The sequence below is a fragment of the Neodiprion lecontei genome, chromosome 7 (assembly GCF_021901455.1).
Source record: "Neodiprion lecontei isolate iyNeoLeco1 chromosome 7, iyNeoLeco1.1, whole genome shotgun sequence".
Classification (NCBI taxonomy): domain Eukaryota; kingdom Metazoa; phylum Arthropoda; class Insecta; order Hymenoptera; family Diprionidae; genus Neodiprion; species Neodiprion lecontei.
In genome coordinates, this window is record NC_060266.1 from 7,323,854 (window position 1) to 7,342,394 (window position 18,541).

Sequence of the window (18,541 nt, forward strand, 5' to 3'; positions counted from 1 at the left end):
CAAGTATGCTCAAGAATTGGTCGAAATGAACGATTTAATATAATATGAAATACTCCGTTGCGTATAAAAATAAAAACATAACGACGTAATGGAAATTTACGTACCAAGACTTGGTGTGAAAGAGGGGGTAGTTTTAGAAGAAGCGCTGGCGAAAAATAATAATGGATAGGAGCGTATTCGAACAATTAACTCTACGGATGAGGAGACAAAATTACTTGTACCGACCATCTATTTGTTACCTAGCGAGAACGCGACGCCACGTGCTGCAAGAATCGACCTTAGGGCTTGAATGTGATCTAACAAATCTTCTAGGCAGAAATGGAATTTTTTATTAAAACTTTTCCTCGGGGCAGGGATGCGTCGATAGAATAGGTCAACGAAGTTTGTTTCCAAATTAAAAATTAATTTCAAAAAGGTAGAATGAGAGCATTCAAAATAATCATCGAATTCGGAGGATTCAAAATAACCAGAGCATCCGTAACACTCAGGAAGTTCAGAAAATTCGAAACCTTGATAAAGTCGCAGTAAAAATATTCGACGACCAAATTTTAGAGCAATTAAGGCTTGTACATTTGAACAATGGAGAAAACGAAAGCGTACATAATCTCATATATGAAAATTAAGACGGGTTTTACATACCGGGTGAGTTATTAGGATCCAGACGTGTTATAGAGCACGAAGTAATTACAGAAGGTGTACAGCCAATAATTATCAGACTACAAATTTGAATAATTTATTGAACAATGACATTATCTAGCCGTCATTATTTCAATATAATTCTCCTTTATCTGTCTTAGCGAAGAAGGATCATTCTGAAGGCAACAAACGCTGGATAATCGTCATAGATTATCGAGCTTTGAATGAAAAATTGTAGAAGATGCATATCCGTTGCCAAATATGACGGAAATTCCAGATCAAGTGTTTTCATCAAAAAAGTAATAGAGAACGATGCAACTCAAATAGCATTTTCAACACCGTGTAGCCATTGCAAGCTTTAAAGAATGCCGTCTGGTTTAACAAACGCACCAGCAACGTTTTAGAGGCTGATGGATCACGTTTTACGAGGTTTACAGGGAGTAAAACTATTTGTATACCTCGATAGCGTAGAAGTATACTCAGGTTCACTTAAAAAGCATAAAGAAGAATTCAATTCACTCGTACCGAAATTGAGAAATGCAAATTTAAAAACTTCAAACAGACAAATGCGAGTTTCTCAAAAAGGAAGTAGGTTATTTCGGTCATATAATCAGCGAAGACGGCGTAAAACGTGATCCATAAAATTCTCATAGCACTTGAGGAATTTCCAAAACCCAAGAATGCGAAATATATCAAACAATTCCCACGTCTAATCGGTTACTATCGACGCTTTGTACCAAATTTCTCGAAAAATAGTAAAACCTTTGACAGAACTTTTGAAAAAAAACGTGAAATTCCTTTGTAAAGAGGCACAAGAAAACGTCGTTAGCTAATTATGGGATAAACTGCGCGAAAATGCACTAGTTTCAATATTTTTCGTTTACGATGGTTTTCATTGTGACAACGGATACATCAGGATTCGCCATAGAAGGCGTATTAAGCCAGGATCCTTATAGTTGCGGCCATAAAGAATTAATGGCCATAGCTTACACAGTGACTAAGTTCAGGCCATATTCATATGGAAAGAAAGTCAACTTACAATTATTCACGGATCATAGACCTTCAATTTGGTTGCGCTCAGGTAAAGATCCAATGTCGAGACTTTTACGGTGGAGATCAAAGCTTACAGAGTACGAATATAGTTGGGAATACAAACCTGGAAGAATAAACGCGAATGCTGACGCGTTATCGAGAAATCCAGTGTTGAACGAATCGCGAGTATCAGCAATCAAAAAACAAACACAGGATCTAATACAGAAGTCAAAGCAAAATATCAAAGTTACTCCAGGTGATTCATTCGCAGTAAATCAAAACTATTCGCTAGTTCATTGCGTAGCAGAAGATTGATTTCAAATACCGTTTTGGAAACATTATTCATTTAAAATCTCAGAAGAGACCTGTTAGCTTTTCTAAAAAATGGCAATATATGCATATTCCATCTCACAACGAAAATGTAGAGCCACGAAAGACCAACATTAAAATCATCAGAACGAAGTCTGATATCATTAAGAAATCTATGCAAAAATCTAAATTGTTATAAAACTGCAATGCCCAAAATAGGATGTGGCTTAGATAAACTATCATGGGAAAAGGTAGAACAAAATTTTGTTTAATACAATTTCCACTGAACCTTTTGAAGTACTTATGTATGTCAATGGGAAACCCGATACGTCTGAGACCTTCGGGTAGCAACTCACACTACGAAGAGAGTTAGTCGTAAAAAGATAATGTAACAGCAGGCCCAAGCGTAAAAAAGGATGGAAAATCGGATAACCCAAGTAGTCGTAATACCGAAAATGAAGGTCGTTGTAAATATTTGTTTTCGTTTTTATATACTAACGAACGAGATAGAGAAAAATATATACAATGGATGTTAAGAATTTGAGTCAGTAATCATAATAAAATGAACAGGCATACAAAAAAAAAAAAATCAAGAACGAATATAAATACGAAAGTTACATCTAACATTGAATTAAATAAATTAAATATAAATAACGATAGAAATCTTTAAATTTCATTCCATTGAATTTTACTTTTCTATTTCTCTGATCATACATATATACAGACATTAGATCATCTATTTCATTGCATTTAAAATTACACACTCATACATTCATTCACACAATCCTACACAAAGTAAAATACGCCTTTTCAATTAATTAGTTCCATTGTGTCGATTGTTTTTTATATTTTAATTTGTTTGTCAATTTCTAATTATTCTCAACAGTTTTATCATTAAATTAACAATAAAAAAATTAAATTAACGGTTTTATCACTTATCCGTGTAGTTTGATCCAACAGGTTCGGTTAAATTGTTGATGTAAAATCCACTTATAGTGTTCTTTCTGATTTACGTCTCGTCAGACCATTTCTGTGACATGATCGTTTTCGAAGATTAGTGTTGAAATTTGTTTCAAATTCGAGAAATTGTGTATTAAATTTTGCACCACTACGAGGCATTAAATGGAGTTTCGAAATTACGTATTACCGTCACATCGTAAACTTCGATACAGACAAAAATAAAATCACCGGATAGATACACAGACAATTTTAACTTCAACCTTCTTTACGATGTAAACCAAGAAGAAATTAATGATACAATACTCAACGAAGTTTTAGAAACTATTAGCATGGATAATAACGTGCAAAACACCAGCATTCGTGAGTCTCTTGAAAATGAAAGGAAAGCAATCGCAAAAAGCATAGATAGCCGTATTGAATACACCTTCAGATCGTGATATTTTAATAGAATCGTTAGACGTTGTCCTGGAATTAAATTTAAATATTTTATCAAAAAAACTCAAAAAATTAACAAGAGTTAAAACTAAAGAACCTACGGTGTTGACTGACACGCCAGGTTCAAGTTTTGACAAAATGTCTACAGACATAGTAGGGCCTCCACCTATCACTCCTTCAGACAACGAGTATATTTTAACAATTCATGATCAATCAACGAAATATTTTTTAGCAGTGCCTTTGAATTCAATCACCTCAGTTTACGTAGCGGAAGCACTAATCGATAACTTTATTTGTAAAGCTGGAGCTGCTGAGTAAATTGTCAATGATCAAGGTGCTAATCTCACAAGTTCACTGATAGAAGCTACAGCAAAGAAACTCAGAATTAAACAACGTAAAACAACTGCTATGCATCTTCAATTAAATGGATCTATAGCAAGATCACATCACGTTCTATCGGGATATCTGAAACAATAAGTCACAAAAGAAAATAATTGGGATAAATGGCTAGACGTTGCAATGTTTTCGTAGAATACAAGTGTCCGTGAAAAAAGAAAATATGAACCTTGTTAATTAGTCTTTGAAAAAGTAGCGAGATTACCACACAAATATGAAATAATCGAAGAATTAAATGATCGAACATACGAAGAATACTTAATCGAACTTTTTACCAAAATCAGAAATATTTGAGACCGAGCTCAAAAAAAAAAAAAAAAATCGATACAATCAAAATAGAAATTGAAACATTATTATGGTAAACAAATAAATTCGTTAAATTTGGTAAAAGGCGATTTAGTCTTTTTTTTTTAAAGGAACCCATAAAAGGGAAATTTGCAGATCAATATTCAGGATCGTATGAGGTAGAAGAAATACTGGAAAATTATAATGTCAAATCAAATTGGCAATAGAATCAAGATAGATTACATGAACAAATTAAAAATCCTAAAGGAATAATTAATTACTTACGTTAGAATATTGAAAATTCAGGTCGATAGAACAACGCCAAATTGCTTTTAATATCAAATAACCTACGTAGTTTAATTATGGTACTGACCTTTTATAAACCATGTGCGTAAGATTCATTCACCATTCGTCCGTTGGCGAACGTCTGTAAATTAAGAGATCAGTGTCATAATTGAACTGCTTAGGTTACTTAAAATTTATTTGGTGAACGTGTTTGAAAATTCTCTTTGTGTTCATGTTGATGTGCATATAACAAAGATATTTGTTCTGAGGAGGGCCCAAATTGTGGCCGAAACGTTGACATTAAAACCAATTTGACGTTGTTCTGTCAATCAGTATTTCCAAGATTCTATCGTACATAAACTACGAGGTTGAGACAAATTGTACATAATTAATTACTATAGTTACTTATGATTAGGTAAGGATAATCATAAATCTTCAATAGTTGGCAAGTCATTTTGTATAATTATGTTAATCAAGTTCAATTTGGAGATAATAATAAACATTGTATAGAAGAATATACCTACGTTTATGATTACGTTAAACAAGCTCAATTTAGCAATAATAATACTAGTTACATTGAATAGGATACGTTAAAATTGGGAAAAGAATCTTTTACAGCACAACATTTTCAGTCTTGTATAAACGGTTAGAAATACTAATAAACAATTTTCAATCATTTGAATATAAGTATATTGTTTTAGAATCAACATTTTTAATTAGAATCCCGATCAAAGCAGAGACGGAAACAGAAAGATAAAATATACATATATTCACTGACTTCAATCAATCATGATATTATAAATCCCAATGAATAGCTTTCTTTATTATTATGTTACGAATGGAACATTTTGATCCAAAAAATAAAGCTAACCGTTTTAGTACAATCATTTTAGTGGTGAACATGTTATGGATGCCCGCCGTAATTTGGGCTCTAGTGGGTTACGACTGTGGAGCAACTTCAAGAAACGCTTCAACCATTTATACTACTAGCATCGGAAAATGCGACATCCCAGAATAAGAGCCTATTTCCTATTAAATCCACGTTCAATTGCTCCAAGTAGCCGAATTTCGCCACACATATGTCATCCAATGCAAAATCGAGATCTACAGAATATTTCATCACTGTGGTATAAACTCACACAACTCTGCGGTCAGAAAAGGACGACGTGTTTGTATACATAAGGTTAGCAGAGAAACATGTACGGGGCTTTATAATTTTGGAATAAACAGTCTGGGGAACAACGTCGCCGTACCGGGATTTCTTCAGAACGGGACCAACATTCGAGATGCGATATTTGCCGGAAAAGTGACGGACACCTGAGCCTGTGTTGCTGCTAGCTATGACTATGGTTAAGAACAACAAGAAGATGCAATAGCTGGTGATGGTAGATGGAACTGGACGCAGGTTATCCAATGCAGACTGTTTTACACCGTCTACACCGGACCAGCGCTAATGATTAGAGAGCCTCAAGATGATGGATTCGCACTTGACGTCTATACTTATTCAAGCGAAAAAACCACTTTCGCCATGATCAAAACGACTGAATTTAGTATTTGTGATTACAAAATTGCACGAACAGAATACTCTTGACTGTTCATTGCGGAAATTGACCCTGCAAACTCGATAAAAGCCAAAAGTAAAATCGCCATTGACAATGTCGATATCCTATCGTACGTGAATAAAAAACTAGTATACCTAGAAAAACATCCTTGTAATCAAATAGCGAAAGTCTACAAGGATGATATTAAATAACCAGATATTCCGTAATACCTTTACGCTTGCCACCCTTACACCAAATGAACCGCATACAACGTGATGAAGAGACCGGGTTACATGGCGATACGAGCAGGAGAAGTCGTACAATCTATTAAATGCGTAACCGCTACAGTGATTGTTAGGAAAACACAAACGTGTCATCGAGAAATACCAATAACATTTCAAGATGACTCGCTCTTCTGAAATCGAATGAAAGAGAATGCCGTGAATTGCATTTAATCACATTTAGCATCGACGAAACCTGGATGAAATTCTCACTTCTACCAAAAGTTGTCGTCGACGCACCGGAGAAGCTCACACCGATGACCCGGCTATCTTGGAAACATACTAAACCGCCACCTCTTTCTGTCAGTGGTATCTAAACGGAGGAGGACTTGATGAGTTTTCGCGACCGAGTGATGTTCTCGATCCAAAAGCCAGCCGTGCTGAACGCAGTTGCAAGAGGTATAACTGGACACGCTATTTCCGGAACAAAAATATCACCATCAGCTTTATTGGACGAGAACTTGTAAAATAAAATCACCGAATCGACATCACGTAAACTCTGGATCGGATTCATGCCGTTTGGAACTGCTATTTCCGGAGCCTTTGGGTGTCTACTTCGCTGTGAAATTAATTGAAACGGTAATTCATATTGGAAACCATGGGTAAACTCTGCACAATATTTATAGCTGGAGTGTACGTCAACTGGGAGCAGTACTCGGTTCATCGATAACCCTGCTTACGCATTTGGGAAAACCTCAATCCGATAACAAGGACGAAGAAAAAAATTCAACGAAAGAACAGATCGTCGAAAATCCACTAGTCGTACCACTATCCCAAGCCATCAAATTCATTCCTACCAATGTACTCGAAAAATATTTATACAAGCGTCAAATGTTACACACACGTTCAACATTTGACACGGAAGGGGGAGGAGTCACATCCTCAATGCCTGACGCCTCTGAATATTAGTCTCATTTTGCATCACGTATTCAATTCCAAGGATTTATATATTCTTTTCCTATAATTATAATCTTTTATAATTTCGTTTGTCATTCTTATATTATACTTTAAATTTTCGTATGCATTGAATGCATAAGGTTCCTTTTATCTTATAACCGTTTTGAGAAACATTCATTCTTGTTCATGTTAACCTTATAGTCAAATAGTGTTAACGGCAGTCTGAATCCAAACAGATCCACGTGCACGTGCATACCAGATGGACCACACCAGAGAACGAGTGGTGTCCTTCAAATATTGCAAGCTCACGGTTGAAGCATTTTCTTTTTTCACAATGCCTTTTATACTTTGACTATTCATTTCATCAACACTCGAGCAAAAACTGTTCAACCTCAAACAATATATCGTTAAGACAGACTAGATGCCTGAAATTCACCTTATGATATTTTCGGACATGCAAGAACTGGCGTGCACGTGCAACGCAATAAAACCTTTTTTAAGTGGTGCCTGTTTGGAAAATGACAACCAAAGTCCAGAATAGCTTATCTTTGTATACAGGATTCAAGTACGGCAATTCTGGAAAGGCTGGGGTAGGCATAACAAACCCACTGCACCGGACCCAGAGGGCAGAAGTAGTTCAGGGCGAATACGAACCTTTTAAACAGTCAGTTCATAACCATGATTGGAAGAGAGTGGTTCACAAAATCTCTTCCAATCAAAACTAGGAAGGTAACTGAAGAAATTCCGTACTTTTCTTCTATTTTAATATCGTTATTTCAATAATAACATTGAATCATTTTAATGTTGATCTAATTAATTTGAATAAACTAAATTATTGTGTTCAATCTATTTTGTGAGTTGATTAAATTAATTACCTTTATCGTGACTAAATCGAACTGTCAAATATACTAAATTACATCAACACCCATTTTAGTGTGTTCACCGGAGCCCTGGTTGGCATTGGCGAATTCCTTTCTCTACTCTGCCATTTTCGCGACAGCAATTGAATCTTTCATTAGTCCACCGGCACCCTATTTGATTTTGGTGAATTTTGGATGTGCCTTGGCTGTTGAATTGTTATCTAAATCTTGTTAACCTTATCCAACGGCGCTCTATTAGACCTTGGTGAATCATTCCTCCTTCTTTTAAAAACCCTTCCACAAAATTCTGTTGTAGATAACAGTTTGAAAGTGCTACCAGACAATTATAACCAGCCATTTTATTCATTTAGATAGTAATATTTAATTTTAGTATGAATTAGTCGTAATAATTTAGTTACCGCAACCCGAGTAATCGTTTATTAATATTGTTAATTTATGTCATATCTAGTCACCGTCGAGCACGCAGAGTCGCCCACAGCCAAAATCATCAAGATCAACGAAAGGTAAGTGAACAATTTTATTTATTTCCTCAACCAAGGAAAACTCCGCGTTCATTTCAGATAAATCGTGTTTAGGAAATTTCTCTTTGTACGGACGTTAATATATTGTGGCGAATTTTGGTTTTCCGCAAATAAATAATAGCCAAGCGAAATCTAGCCCATAACAATCATACTATCTGACTATCAATTCATAAAAAAAAAGCCTGTGATTTTCCGTAAGAAAAATACTAAAGAAGTTTTGATGTTAAATAATACACGCAGTATCTACGAAGTGGTGCGATGAAATAAAATTTCAAGTCCAACTTTTTTTTTCTCCACATCAATAGTACTTTCTATAAGAACGATTTTGTTTATTTGACAGAATCAAAATTTCAGTTTCATTTTCGAAATTCCCCAAGTTATTCCTGACTTTTCCCTGCTGTAATAAATTTAAATTTCCTGAAAGATGACAGAATGTGGATTTCTTTCAAATTCACGCCATAATTTCGTTGCATGAAGCATCTTCTATTTTTCGAATATTTTATTCAGAAAGTGCATTTCGATAAGAACAACATGAATTTTTCACTGACAACGAATCCAAGATCAGATTTCAAAAATTTTTAATGCTGGATCCATTATAATGGTTCAAAATAAAAAAGAATCGTAACATTTTCATATAACATGGTACTTGAGGGCTTTTAAATCGTTAATCAGGAATCGGAATTTGTATTTCAAAATTCGAATTGGATAATAATACTTTTTTTTGTGAACTTGGAACCTGCAGTGTGAGAATCATTGCTGGCCTAACACCTCTGGTTTAATCTGAAAATAATATCTGTTATTTTGTAGAAGTTTTCGAAAAATAGACAACCATATGCGTAATATTTTCCAATTTCTAACCGACGTTCAGCTACATCCTGTCAATCGGAATATGGGCATCAAAAGCTAATATATATCGAATACTTACACGGATGTATCAACTTTAATAATATTCAATTCGTTAATAAAAATCAGTTGTGAATTAAAAAATCAGCATTAAATTCAGACTGATTATGAAAAACATATTGATTCAGTGTTAGGAAAAATGAAGTCTTGATAACGTCGTAGTTTGTATTATCAAGATTATACTTTAAATACATCAGTCGGATACAAGTTAAGGATGAACAGCTATTTGTCCAATCAATTACAACAAAGACCTTAATCACTAATAATGAATGTCCTATCAGAAAAAGAGGGGTCAAACATTTTTTCGAGTAACAGAACATCCGGAATAATCAAACACTGAGAAAAATTTCATTTGTTACAGTAACCAGAAAAATTGAGTAAAACAGGTATTTTAAAAAAAACTGTTTAAATATTGTTGGAATTACGAAAAACTAGCTACGCCTAACTATTTTGCGCTATTGTCGATCCTTTTTTGGTAATTGCTACGCAAAATCAGTTTCTTCGGTTTACTCTACTTTTTTAGTCAAATAAGGCTTTAACATCAATTCATTGTTGCACAAGCATTAAATTTTCGCAACAGTTGCAAGAAAATATGCCAACAGTGATCGTAATGAGAAAGAATAGTAACGGATACTAGACTTTTTGGTAACAGCTACAAAACTAATTTTGATTTTTGACCCAGAACTATATTTTTCGATTATGGCAAAAAATGAGAATAGTTGAGGACTGGCCGGTAACCGGAACTAAAAATTTCTCTCAGTGCAATCAGGTTTAGATTACCAAAATGAGTCAGCGATCAGTGAGAATTAGTGAGAACACGCGAATGACGGTGGGTGATGCGATGTTGGAGAGCGTTCAAATGGTTTTTCCTCGCACCCTTAGACAGTTTTTTACGATCCTAATTCGCGGGGTGTGATAAAAAGTTTTCCGGACCCTCGCGAACGATGCGGGAATTATCGAGCTGTAAAAAGAAATTGTTCTCACGAAATCCGACACAATGACACGAGCGCCATGAAATTAAGAGATTGGCAACTCTGGCCGAGAGGGGTAGGTGACGAATCGTGATGCTTGCAGGGTGTGTAATCAGTGAGAAGCAAAAGTTGAATTACCGCTGCAGTGCGGGCCTTATAAACCGAACGAGGCACTCAGGTCGTGAGGGGCTAAGCCGGAGTGAAGAGTGACTATAAAGCCAACTCACCGTCCGACGCCTCGCTGATACCCCAAAATTAGGGACATGTTTAACTACGTACATCGGCTCGGTCGGTAAGGTCACCTCTCTACCTTACCGGTAATCTTCGGCCAATTCCGGTGCCCGATCGGACTCGCCGGTCTTGCAGCCTTCTCATTCAAGGTCCGTGGATAGACGAGTGAATAGAAGAAGGTTTTTGCATGAGGAATTGTTCGTAGGAACTAAACTGGCGATTGCAAATGGCGACGCTAGAGAATTATTCATTCTTTTTTTTCCGTTCTAGTCATGTTTAGACTGTAGCATAAAACATACAAACTATACACAAATTTGAAGGAAAATAGAATCATTGGAAAGACCTTTCTTTGTCCACTCGTTTATCTATGGATCTTGTTCTCGTCAACTCGCCTGACCTAACCTAACCTCTCGTTTTCACTTGGAGATCGATAAGTCGGTCGAGCCATTTGGATAAGTAAAAACAACATCAGATATCTCTAAATGAGTGACTGAAAATGCTGGTGGTGTAAGTGAGTTCGACATAATTTCTTAGGACAAGGCAATTTGTACCTCAGTGAATCTCAAATGCACATTCCTTTGCCCTGAAAAATTAGGTCAAAGTTTGATACCTTTTGACGCGGTTCGGATTTTTGCATAAACAAAAAACGTATTGGGGAGTTTTTGTTCAGTTTTATTGTAAAATACGGCTGTTACGCCCTTTTTTTACGACGAGTAGCCTCTAATAGTAGCTGAAATAGAAGACATGTAACGCAGTCGGTAAAAACTCACTACAGCATCCCCTTAATAGAAATTATTGTGATCATTTTCGAATAACCCGAGCTAAGGTATCAACAATTTGAGAAAAGGATGTCGTATTGAAATGTTGAAAAAGACTAAACTCTATTGCTTTTTAGGTTAGTCCAATGTTTGTGGGTTTGCTTTTCACTCCAGAGGTCTTCAGATATCATCTTAAAAAATTTTGCAAATATTTATGTCTAGAGTGGATAAAAATAGATTTCTGTAAGGAAGATACAGAAAAAAATGTTTCTCAACAATTATAGTTATGTGTTATAAGTATACTGTAACGTGAGAATCTTTTAACGTTTTTCTGAGGATTTACAGGGTTTTCATCAGTGAGAAAAATGAGTCGAAAAACATTAGAATCAAACAACACCGATATTCAACTCTTTTCAACGTATCGGTTATAAAAACTTTTCTTGAATTGTTTGTAGCTAATAAGCTTCTCTTATTCGGATTTAGCGCGAGAATGATCTCTGTTACACAGTAGGAATGTTGCAATTTCATTTGTTTCCACCATCGTCAGAGCAAACAAGATTTCTGATGACTTTTAGAACGGCTTATTCTCTTTTCCTAACTTTTGATTCAGACGACCCGGCTGATTCGTATTTAAGGGTGTGTCAAGTGTACAGTGAAGCGGAGAGATTGAGAAAACAATGAAATACCGAATCGAGGGCTTGGAGATTGAAACTGAAGTTGTTTGTGTCGATATTTATTTCTCTTCGTCGCAGTAAATGAAGGAAATATCGCGAATCCATAGGAGTAAAGTTCAGTTATAATATTTCAACTTTATTATATCCCTTGTTTTACACCAAAATCTTACAGTTGGTTCGAATTTTGTCCTAAACAAATTCTCCAAAAGTCGTATGCAGCCAACTTTCAATAACGCGAACATGTGAATACAAGAATAAAAAAAAAAACAGCGGAAATCAAACTCTGGATTTCCTTTACATTTTTGGCAAACATGTTCCGACAAATCAATCGCATGAAATTTTGAATGTATAATTAGATTTGTGAATGATAATTTTCCACCGTTACTTACATCTCGTTTTTTATCGTTTTCTGGAATTTCATACGACGGAAAATAATTATTGCGAGTCGTAGAATTTTTGATGCCAAAGGCTTTGATGATAGTTAAATCACGTGACGTTTTACTCGGTCGGTAAAAACTCAACTGAAACAGATCAAAGCTCAGGAAAAAATTCGTTGCCTTATTATCGGCATAAGTTCGAACATTGTTACATTATTACGTTATTAGTTTATACAGGAAATGCAATTTCCTCTTTTCCGCTGCACAATATCCACGCAATTACTCGAGTCGGGAATTGTTGAACGATTCCTCACGTATTCAATTTACATTTCAAAGTCAAATACGAACTGACCGTCGACGGAAAATAGGACGGTTCAGAAGTATGGGATAGGCTTTATATTTACGCGGATCTTCTCAGGTTTGCGGAGAAGCGTTTTCATTACTCCTAGTCTCCCTCGGGGATGGAGTTTTGCCAGTAGGACGAGTAACTCCTCAGAACAAAATCAATATGAGAACTGTCCGTGAAATAAAGTTGGGGATGAAATTTATAGAAAATAAAAGTCGAAAGTTTGATTTGATGGGAAATGAGAAAGACGGGCAAAAAATTTTAAGTGATTTATAACAACGACGATTGGTTTTTGATATTACGAGATTCGTGAAATTATCATATTCGTCAGGTACGAAAATCTATTTAAGAATACGAAAGTAAAAAATACTGAATTATAAGCGAAAGTTGAGATATCGATGTTCGATTTCAAATCACTTGAAAACTTTTAAAAATCTAGTTAATTCGTTCGACTTTACTCTGAGCTTTTTTTATTAATAATTATTCGAGGAATTTCTGTCTTTGTATTTTCAAAGAGATCTTTATAGCTTATGAATTTTTGCGAATTTGAAACATTTCGCAATAAAATTTGTAAACAATATAATTTTTCTTGTCCAACAAACCTCCTTATAATACGGTAAGATTATTGATTCAGGAACGAGGGCAGAGTAATTACGAACGTTTTCTTTTATTGCAGAGCTTAACGGTTGACGGTAAAATCTGGAAATATAAAATAACTGTCGACAACAAGAGAATAAATTTATGATGCTATAGAATCAATCTCAATTTGACAATTCCTGCAGACATTATGCATATTTTACTGCCTTTTGATTCCCATGCGTTTTCATTTATTTTCTATATTTTGTTAATATTCTTAAGAACAATTACCTCTTTACATATTCATTGTTTTGCCTATTTTTTTAATTTTGGACTTCTTATTTTCAAGGGTTCGCACTTTCAAAATTTCAATATCGATCCACCAACCTTTTCAATAATTGTAATTTTTTCAAAACCTATCTCAGCCTGTCCAAATGTATTGATTTTATTGAAAACCATATTTGTTTTTATTCAGAAAAATTCATTATGCAAATTCTAATACACATCTCAGTCATACGAATTATAACACGACTGATTGTGAGCAGAATATTTCTTCAACCGCTTAGATAAACGTGATTCTTTCATTTAATCAAATAATTCACTTTCCTTTGATTAGGAAAACGTTATTTTACTTATTACCGGTAGAATTGCTCATCACTTCTACCGAGTGTAATATAACAAGATGATTTCATCAAATTGAAGAGCTCCACCAATCTGATGAGGAAATTGGAATCCCATACAATTTACACATATACCGTTTTCATAAAATAACCATACATTTTTCTACATTTTTTCCTTCATTGATTGGAAAAGTGAGGAAAGAAACTCGAGTTTTGATGCATTTAAGGAGGCATTTACAGGCAAAAAATCGACTTTTGGTATTTTGCATATTTGTACAATTGCATCCTTCTTATGAATGGGGAAATTGTTAATTTGTATGGATCTGCATACGTCGAATTTAATATAATAAACACTTCAAAATATAAATCGATTTTTCTTCACTTTTGATTTTTCAAACTTGCGCGCAAGGCTTCTCCAATTCACCTGAAATTTTTACTCGTTTTTTTTTCTTGAGTATTTTTCACAAATTTTCACCAAATTTCGCCCAAACTCTAACCTAGGAGTGAGACACCCTAAATTTTATGTTGAAAAACGGCTCATTATTTTCATTCAAAATGAAGCTATTAAATAAATCTTCAATTAGATTATCCCAAAAAAATTCGTATCCTATGCTCCAAATATTAAGTGAGAAAGGTTGCGCGCAATGAATTTTCACTTTTTTATACACTACTAAAATTGCACTCCGTGCATCGCCCTGATACGTTTAAACGAGGATCTAACGAGGCCAATTTACTCTCAAAGATGTCAAACAAATGCATACCTAAACCCTCAAAAAATGTTCAAACTTTTCCAGAATTTTGAAAAAATTAACCGAAATACCCAAGAATTTCCTTAAACTCCTCTAATTGGTAAGCGCCCGTTTAAAAACCGATTCCGCATTTCTTTCGTCACCTTCGAAAATGCTACTTATTTTCAATATCCCTGCGCCGCGAATTTATCCAGATAGTGAACTCTACGAACGAAAGATGGAAAGATGGCGATACAACCTGCAGCGTTGTTGCATCTCAGCAGGGTTGCCATACGTACGATAACTATAGTACATGTACGATATATTTACCGTCCGTACGATACACGATTGTCGTACTAATTTGTACGATAATTGTACCATATTATGTGAGATTGTCTATTTTTTTTTTTGTTCCTTAGTCGATACGTCAGAACGTCACGCCGGAGCGTCAAGCTTAGGCCCAAACATCGAAAAAAATGAATAAGTACAGCGTAGCAATTTTATTTTCGAAAATTTCATCCTTTATTATTCTGTCTTTTTACCAGCAGTCGGTATTCCGCTTAACCTCCTCGTCAGGACTGTCAGGAGTAAGAATCGATTTATCAACTCAATGCTTTTCTCCTAACAGAAAGGTGTATACCATAATTTGGTACGATAATTTATAATAATAGACGATAATTAGGACGATAATTTTTTTCACCATCGTACGATAAGTGTACGATAAATTTATGCAGCCTGGTACGATATTTTCGCAACGGCCATCCGGCAACCCTGCATCTCAGGGAGAAACTGCAATCGGACGAACGTGTCGGGAAGCCAATATGGACGCGACGTCGCTTCGAGGTTATGTTGAAGTATCGCGACCTCGCGTAAGAGATAAGCATACCTACTAGAATTCCGTGTATCTGGGTCGTGGGTGTTATTGAAAAATGGAAGTAAAAAGTGGTAAGAAGACCCGAGACGACACCCCGCAGGCCAGAGAGTGCGCGGCAATAACACCGCCTTGCTCCTCCTTCGTCCGCCCGCCGCCGCCGCCTCACGTACTTCATTTCTGCCTCCCCGCCTATTACATTGGCTCGAAAATATTGTCTTCGACCTTTTTCCGATCACTCCTTGTTATTCATCGCGGAACGTGCCGAATCGCCCGTCGTATAGCGTGTTGCAAAATGTTCCTAGGTGCAAATCAACCAGAAGTAATAACCGACGCAACAAATAACCCACGACAAAAATATCACATTTGAAATTTCATTTGATTTAATATAATTCAATGTTTCTTCAGTTTTTTCTTGGCACGGGTCATTTTTGTCTCCAGTTATTTTACCGCCTTGGGTTATCTTTGCCTTTGGTTATTTCTATTTGTCTCATTTTTGTTTTCGGTTGCCTTTGTTTGAGTTGTATTTTTTTTTTCTTTTTTTTTTGTGTCTTCTTGTTTAATTTGGTTCTTTTTGTCAAAGTTATTTTCGTTTGGGTTTGTTTTTTTGTCTTGGGTTATTTTTATAAGTGTCATTCTTGTTTTGGGTTCTCTATATTTGAAATATTCTTTTTTGGCTTGTTGTTGTTTAATTGGGCTGTTTTTATCGAAGTTATTTTCATTTGGGTTATTTTTGTCTTGGGTTATTTTCATTCGCGTTATTTTTGTCCTCGGTCATCTTTATTTGGATTATTTTTCATCGTGTCATTATTATTTGGATTATTTTTATTTATTTTTTTTACTTATTTTCATTCGAGTTATTTTGATTTGCATTTTTTTTTTCTCTTACGTTATTATTTCGCATTTCTTTTTTTTTTTTTGTCTAGGATCATCCTTATCGGGGTTCATTATTGTTCGGGTTATTTTTATTTGGGCTATTTTTGTTTGGATTAATTTAGTTTGCGTCATTTTTGTCACAGGTCATTTTTATTTGAATTATTTTTAATAGGGTTATTTTTATTTCAGTTATTTTTCATTTTACAGTGTATTTTTCCGAAAGACATGTAACACTCATTGGAATCAACACAAAACTGCTGTTACAATATTTCAAATTTTTTCTGCATATGACACGGACTATCTATTATTTTCAAAAATTGAATACTTCAGTGACCTGATTTGAAAATTTCACACCCAGAAGAAATATCCATTTGAAAATAAACTCATTAGAAATATTGAACTAGAGAAATGACAATTTATTGACTTGAAACAAGTCTCAATCGAATCAAATAAAACTTTCCCAGCTTACGACGGCTGATTAATTATTATAAATAAATTCAACGATGTTCGAATAACATCTTTTTATTTCAAACAAATCGAAAATAATTTTTTCCGAGTATTATAATTTACAAAAATTAATTACAAAATTCTCTACAAAGTGTATTATAATTTTTATTCTCATACGTTTATACCTATACATATGTATATTCTGAACTCATCAAAACATAATTACTTGTACGAAAAATCGTGTTCATTCTGTTCGTGAATTTGAACCGTTCGTTTTCACCATGCCAAAAATGTACGAGAAATTTGTCAACAAAGTGAATAAATAAAATTATCTGCATGTTCGGTGAAATCTCGACTTTTTTACATGCACAATAAATTCGTTCCGATGAACGTTACATCGTGTTGGAAATTGCTCTGAAAATTTTTTTATTCTCAGACAAGCTTAAAAAAAGAACCAATTATTACAGGCAATTATTCGAAAATATTATTATCGCAAAAACTATTCGAGATAAGAATTTGAGAAAAATATTGCCGCGTTGGTTCGATTCCTTAAAATGTGGCGAATAATTAAGCGAAGTCTAATAAACGTCCTGGCTGGAATTGGTACGGAATGCCCGTTATGTACTGTACTTTAGGTCTTGTCGAATAACCTCTAACACTTCGCCGAGTGCGGATAATGAGAGAAGCGATTTTAATTATTGGCTGCAAACAGTGAAATTCGCGGCTTGTTTTTTTGATCATTGACCCGTGATTTTGACGGGATGAGTTCCGAGTTTTTTTGCAGGGAGGATCTGCTGCCTTGAGTGCCAGGCAATAAGCGACGGTGCGTGAATTCGATCTTCTTGGTGTTTTTTTTTTTTTTTGGTAATCCGCACGTAAATGCGAAGCTCCGTCAGAGGGGTGAACATCTTTTCACCCCATAAGCTGCAGGCGTTCCTCGTGGCAACAATCATCAAACGGGCGAATTCTGTGCAGGAGCTTTATAAGCCGAAAGCTGAGCTAAATTCCCGAGCTGCGATTCTACATCGGGAAACAATAATTATACACACACCCGTGCTGCAGAAACCGGTGAATAGTAATTAAATTCCTTATGATGATTTGATATGGAATACCGAGCATTCCTTCCGGCAGCTCAGTTTCCTTGTTATTAGGAAAATTATTCGTTGACCGTTAACACGCCCCTTTGACGGTCGGGGATCAAAATCCCGAGGGATCAAAAATTGGACTGATCAAAAACCTGAAAGTTTTCCATTTTGAAATTGGGACTTTCGATAAGTCGCCTACGGTAGAGTAACTGTTTTCCCGAAAGCTCCTTTATCCGAAAAAGTACTTTCAGAAGATATGGAAATATGAAAGCTCCGAAATAACAATTCGGAGCGGTTGATACTTCGGACCGCCAAGAAAACGGAAGAGTTATTTGTCGGAAATAAAAGTTCAGAAAGAGCAAAATATCGATCCGAAAAATGCAGAAGGACCAGAATTCCAAAATACGTACCGAATCTCATGAGAATACAAAATTTGTGAAATTTGTCAATTCGATGCTGGTTTTATCAAGATTATCCCATTGTATTAGATAATCGTCTGTGTCGTCAAAGAAAAATAAAACGCAAAAGAATCGGCAACATATGTTTGATAACATTTAACATTCTGTGTCAGTGGATTTTGGGATTTTAGCTTTTCGATTCTTTGGTCGGTAGTTATCGA

The 18,541-nt window shown here is 35.2% G+C and overlaps 1 protein-coding gene across 1 annotated transcript in view; it reads left to right on the top strand.

Annotated features, from left to right (window-relative positions):
• The window catches only part of LOC124295603 (odorant receptor 13a-like), a 134,420-nt gene that overhangs the window by 35,662 nt on the left and 80,217 nt on the right, over positions 1-18,541 (top strand). The window contains exon 3 of the mRNA XM_046746135.1: positions 8,387-8,441. The gene's annotated coding sequence lies outside the window, so the exon portion shown is untranslated. The remainder of the gene's footprint in view (positions 1-8,386; positions 8,442-18,541) is intronic.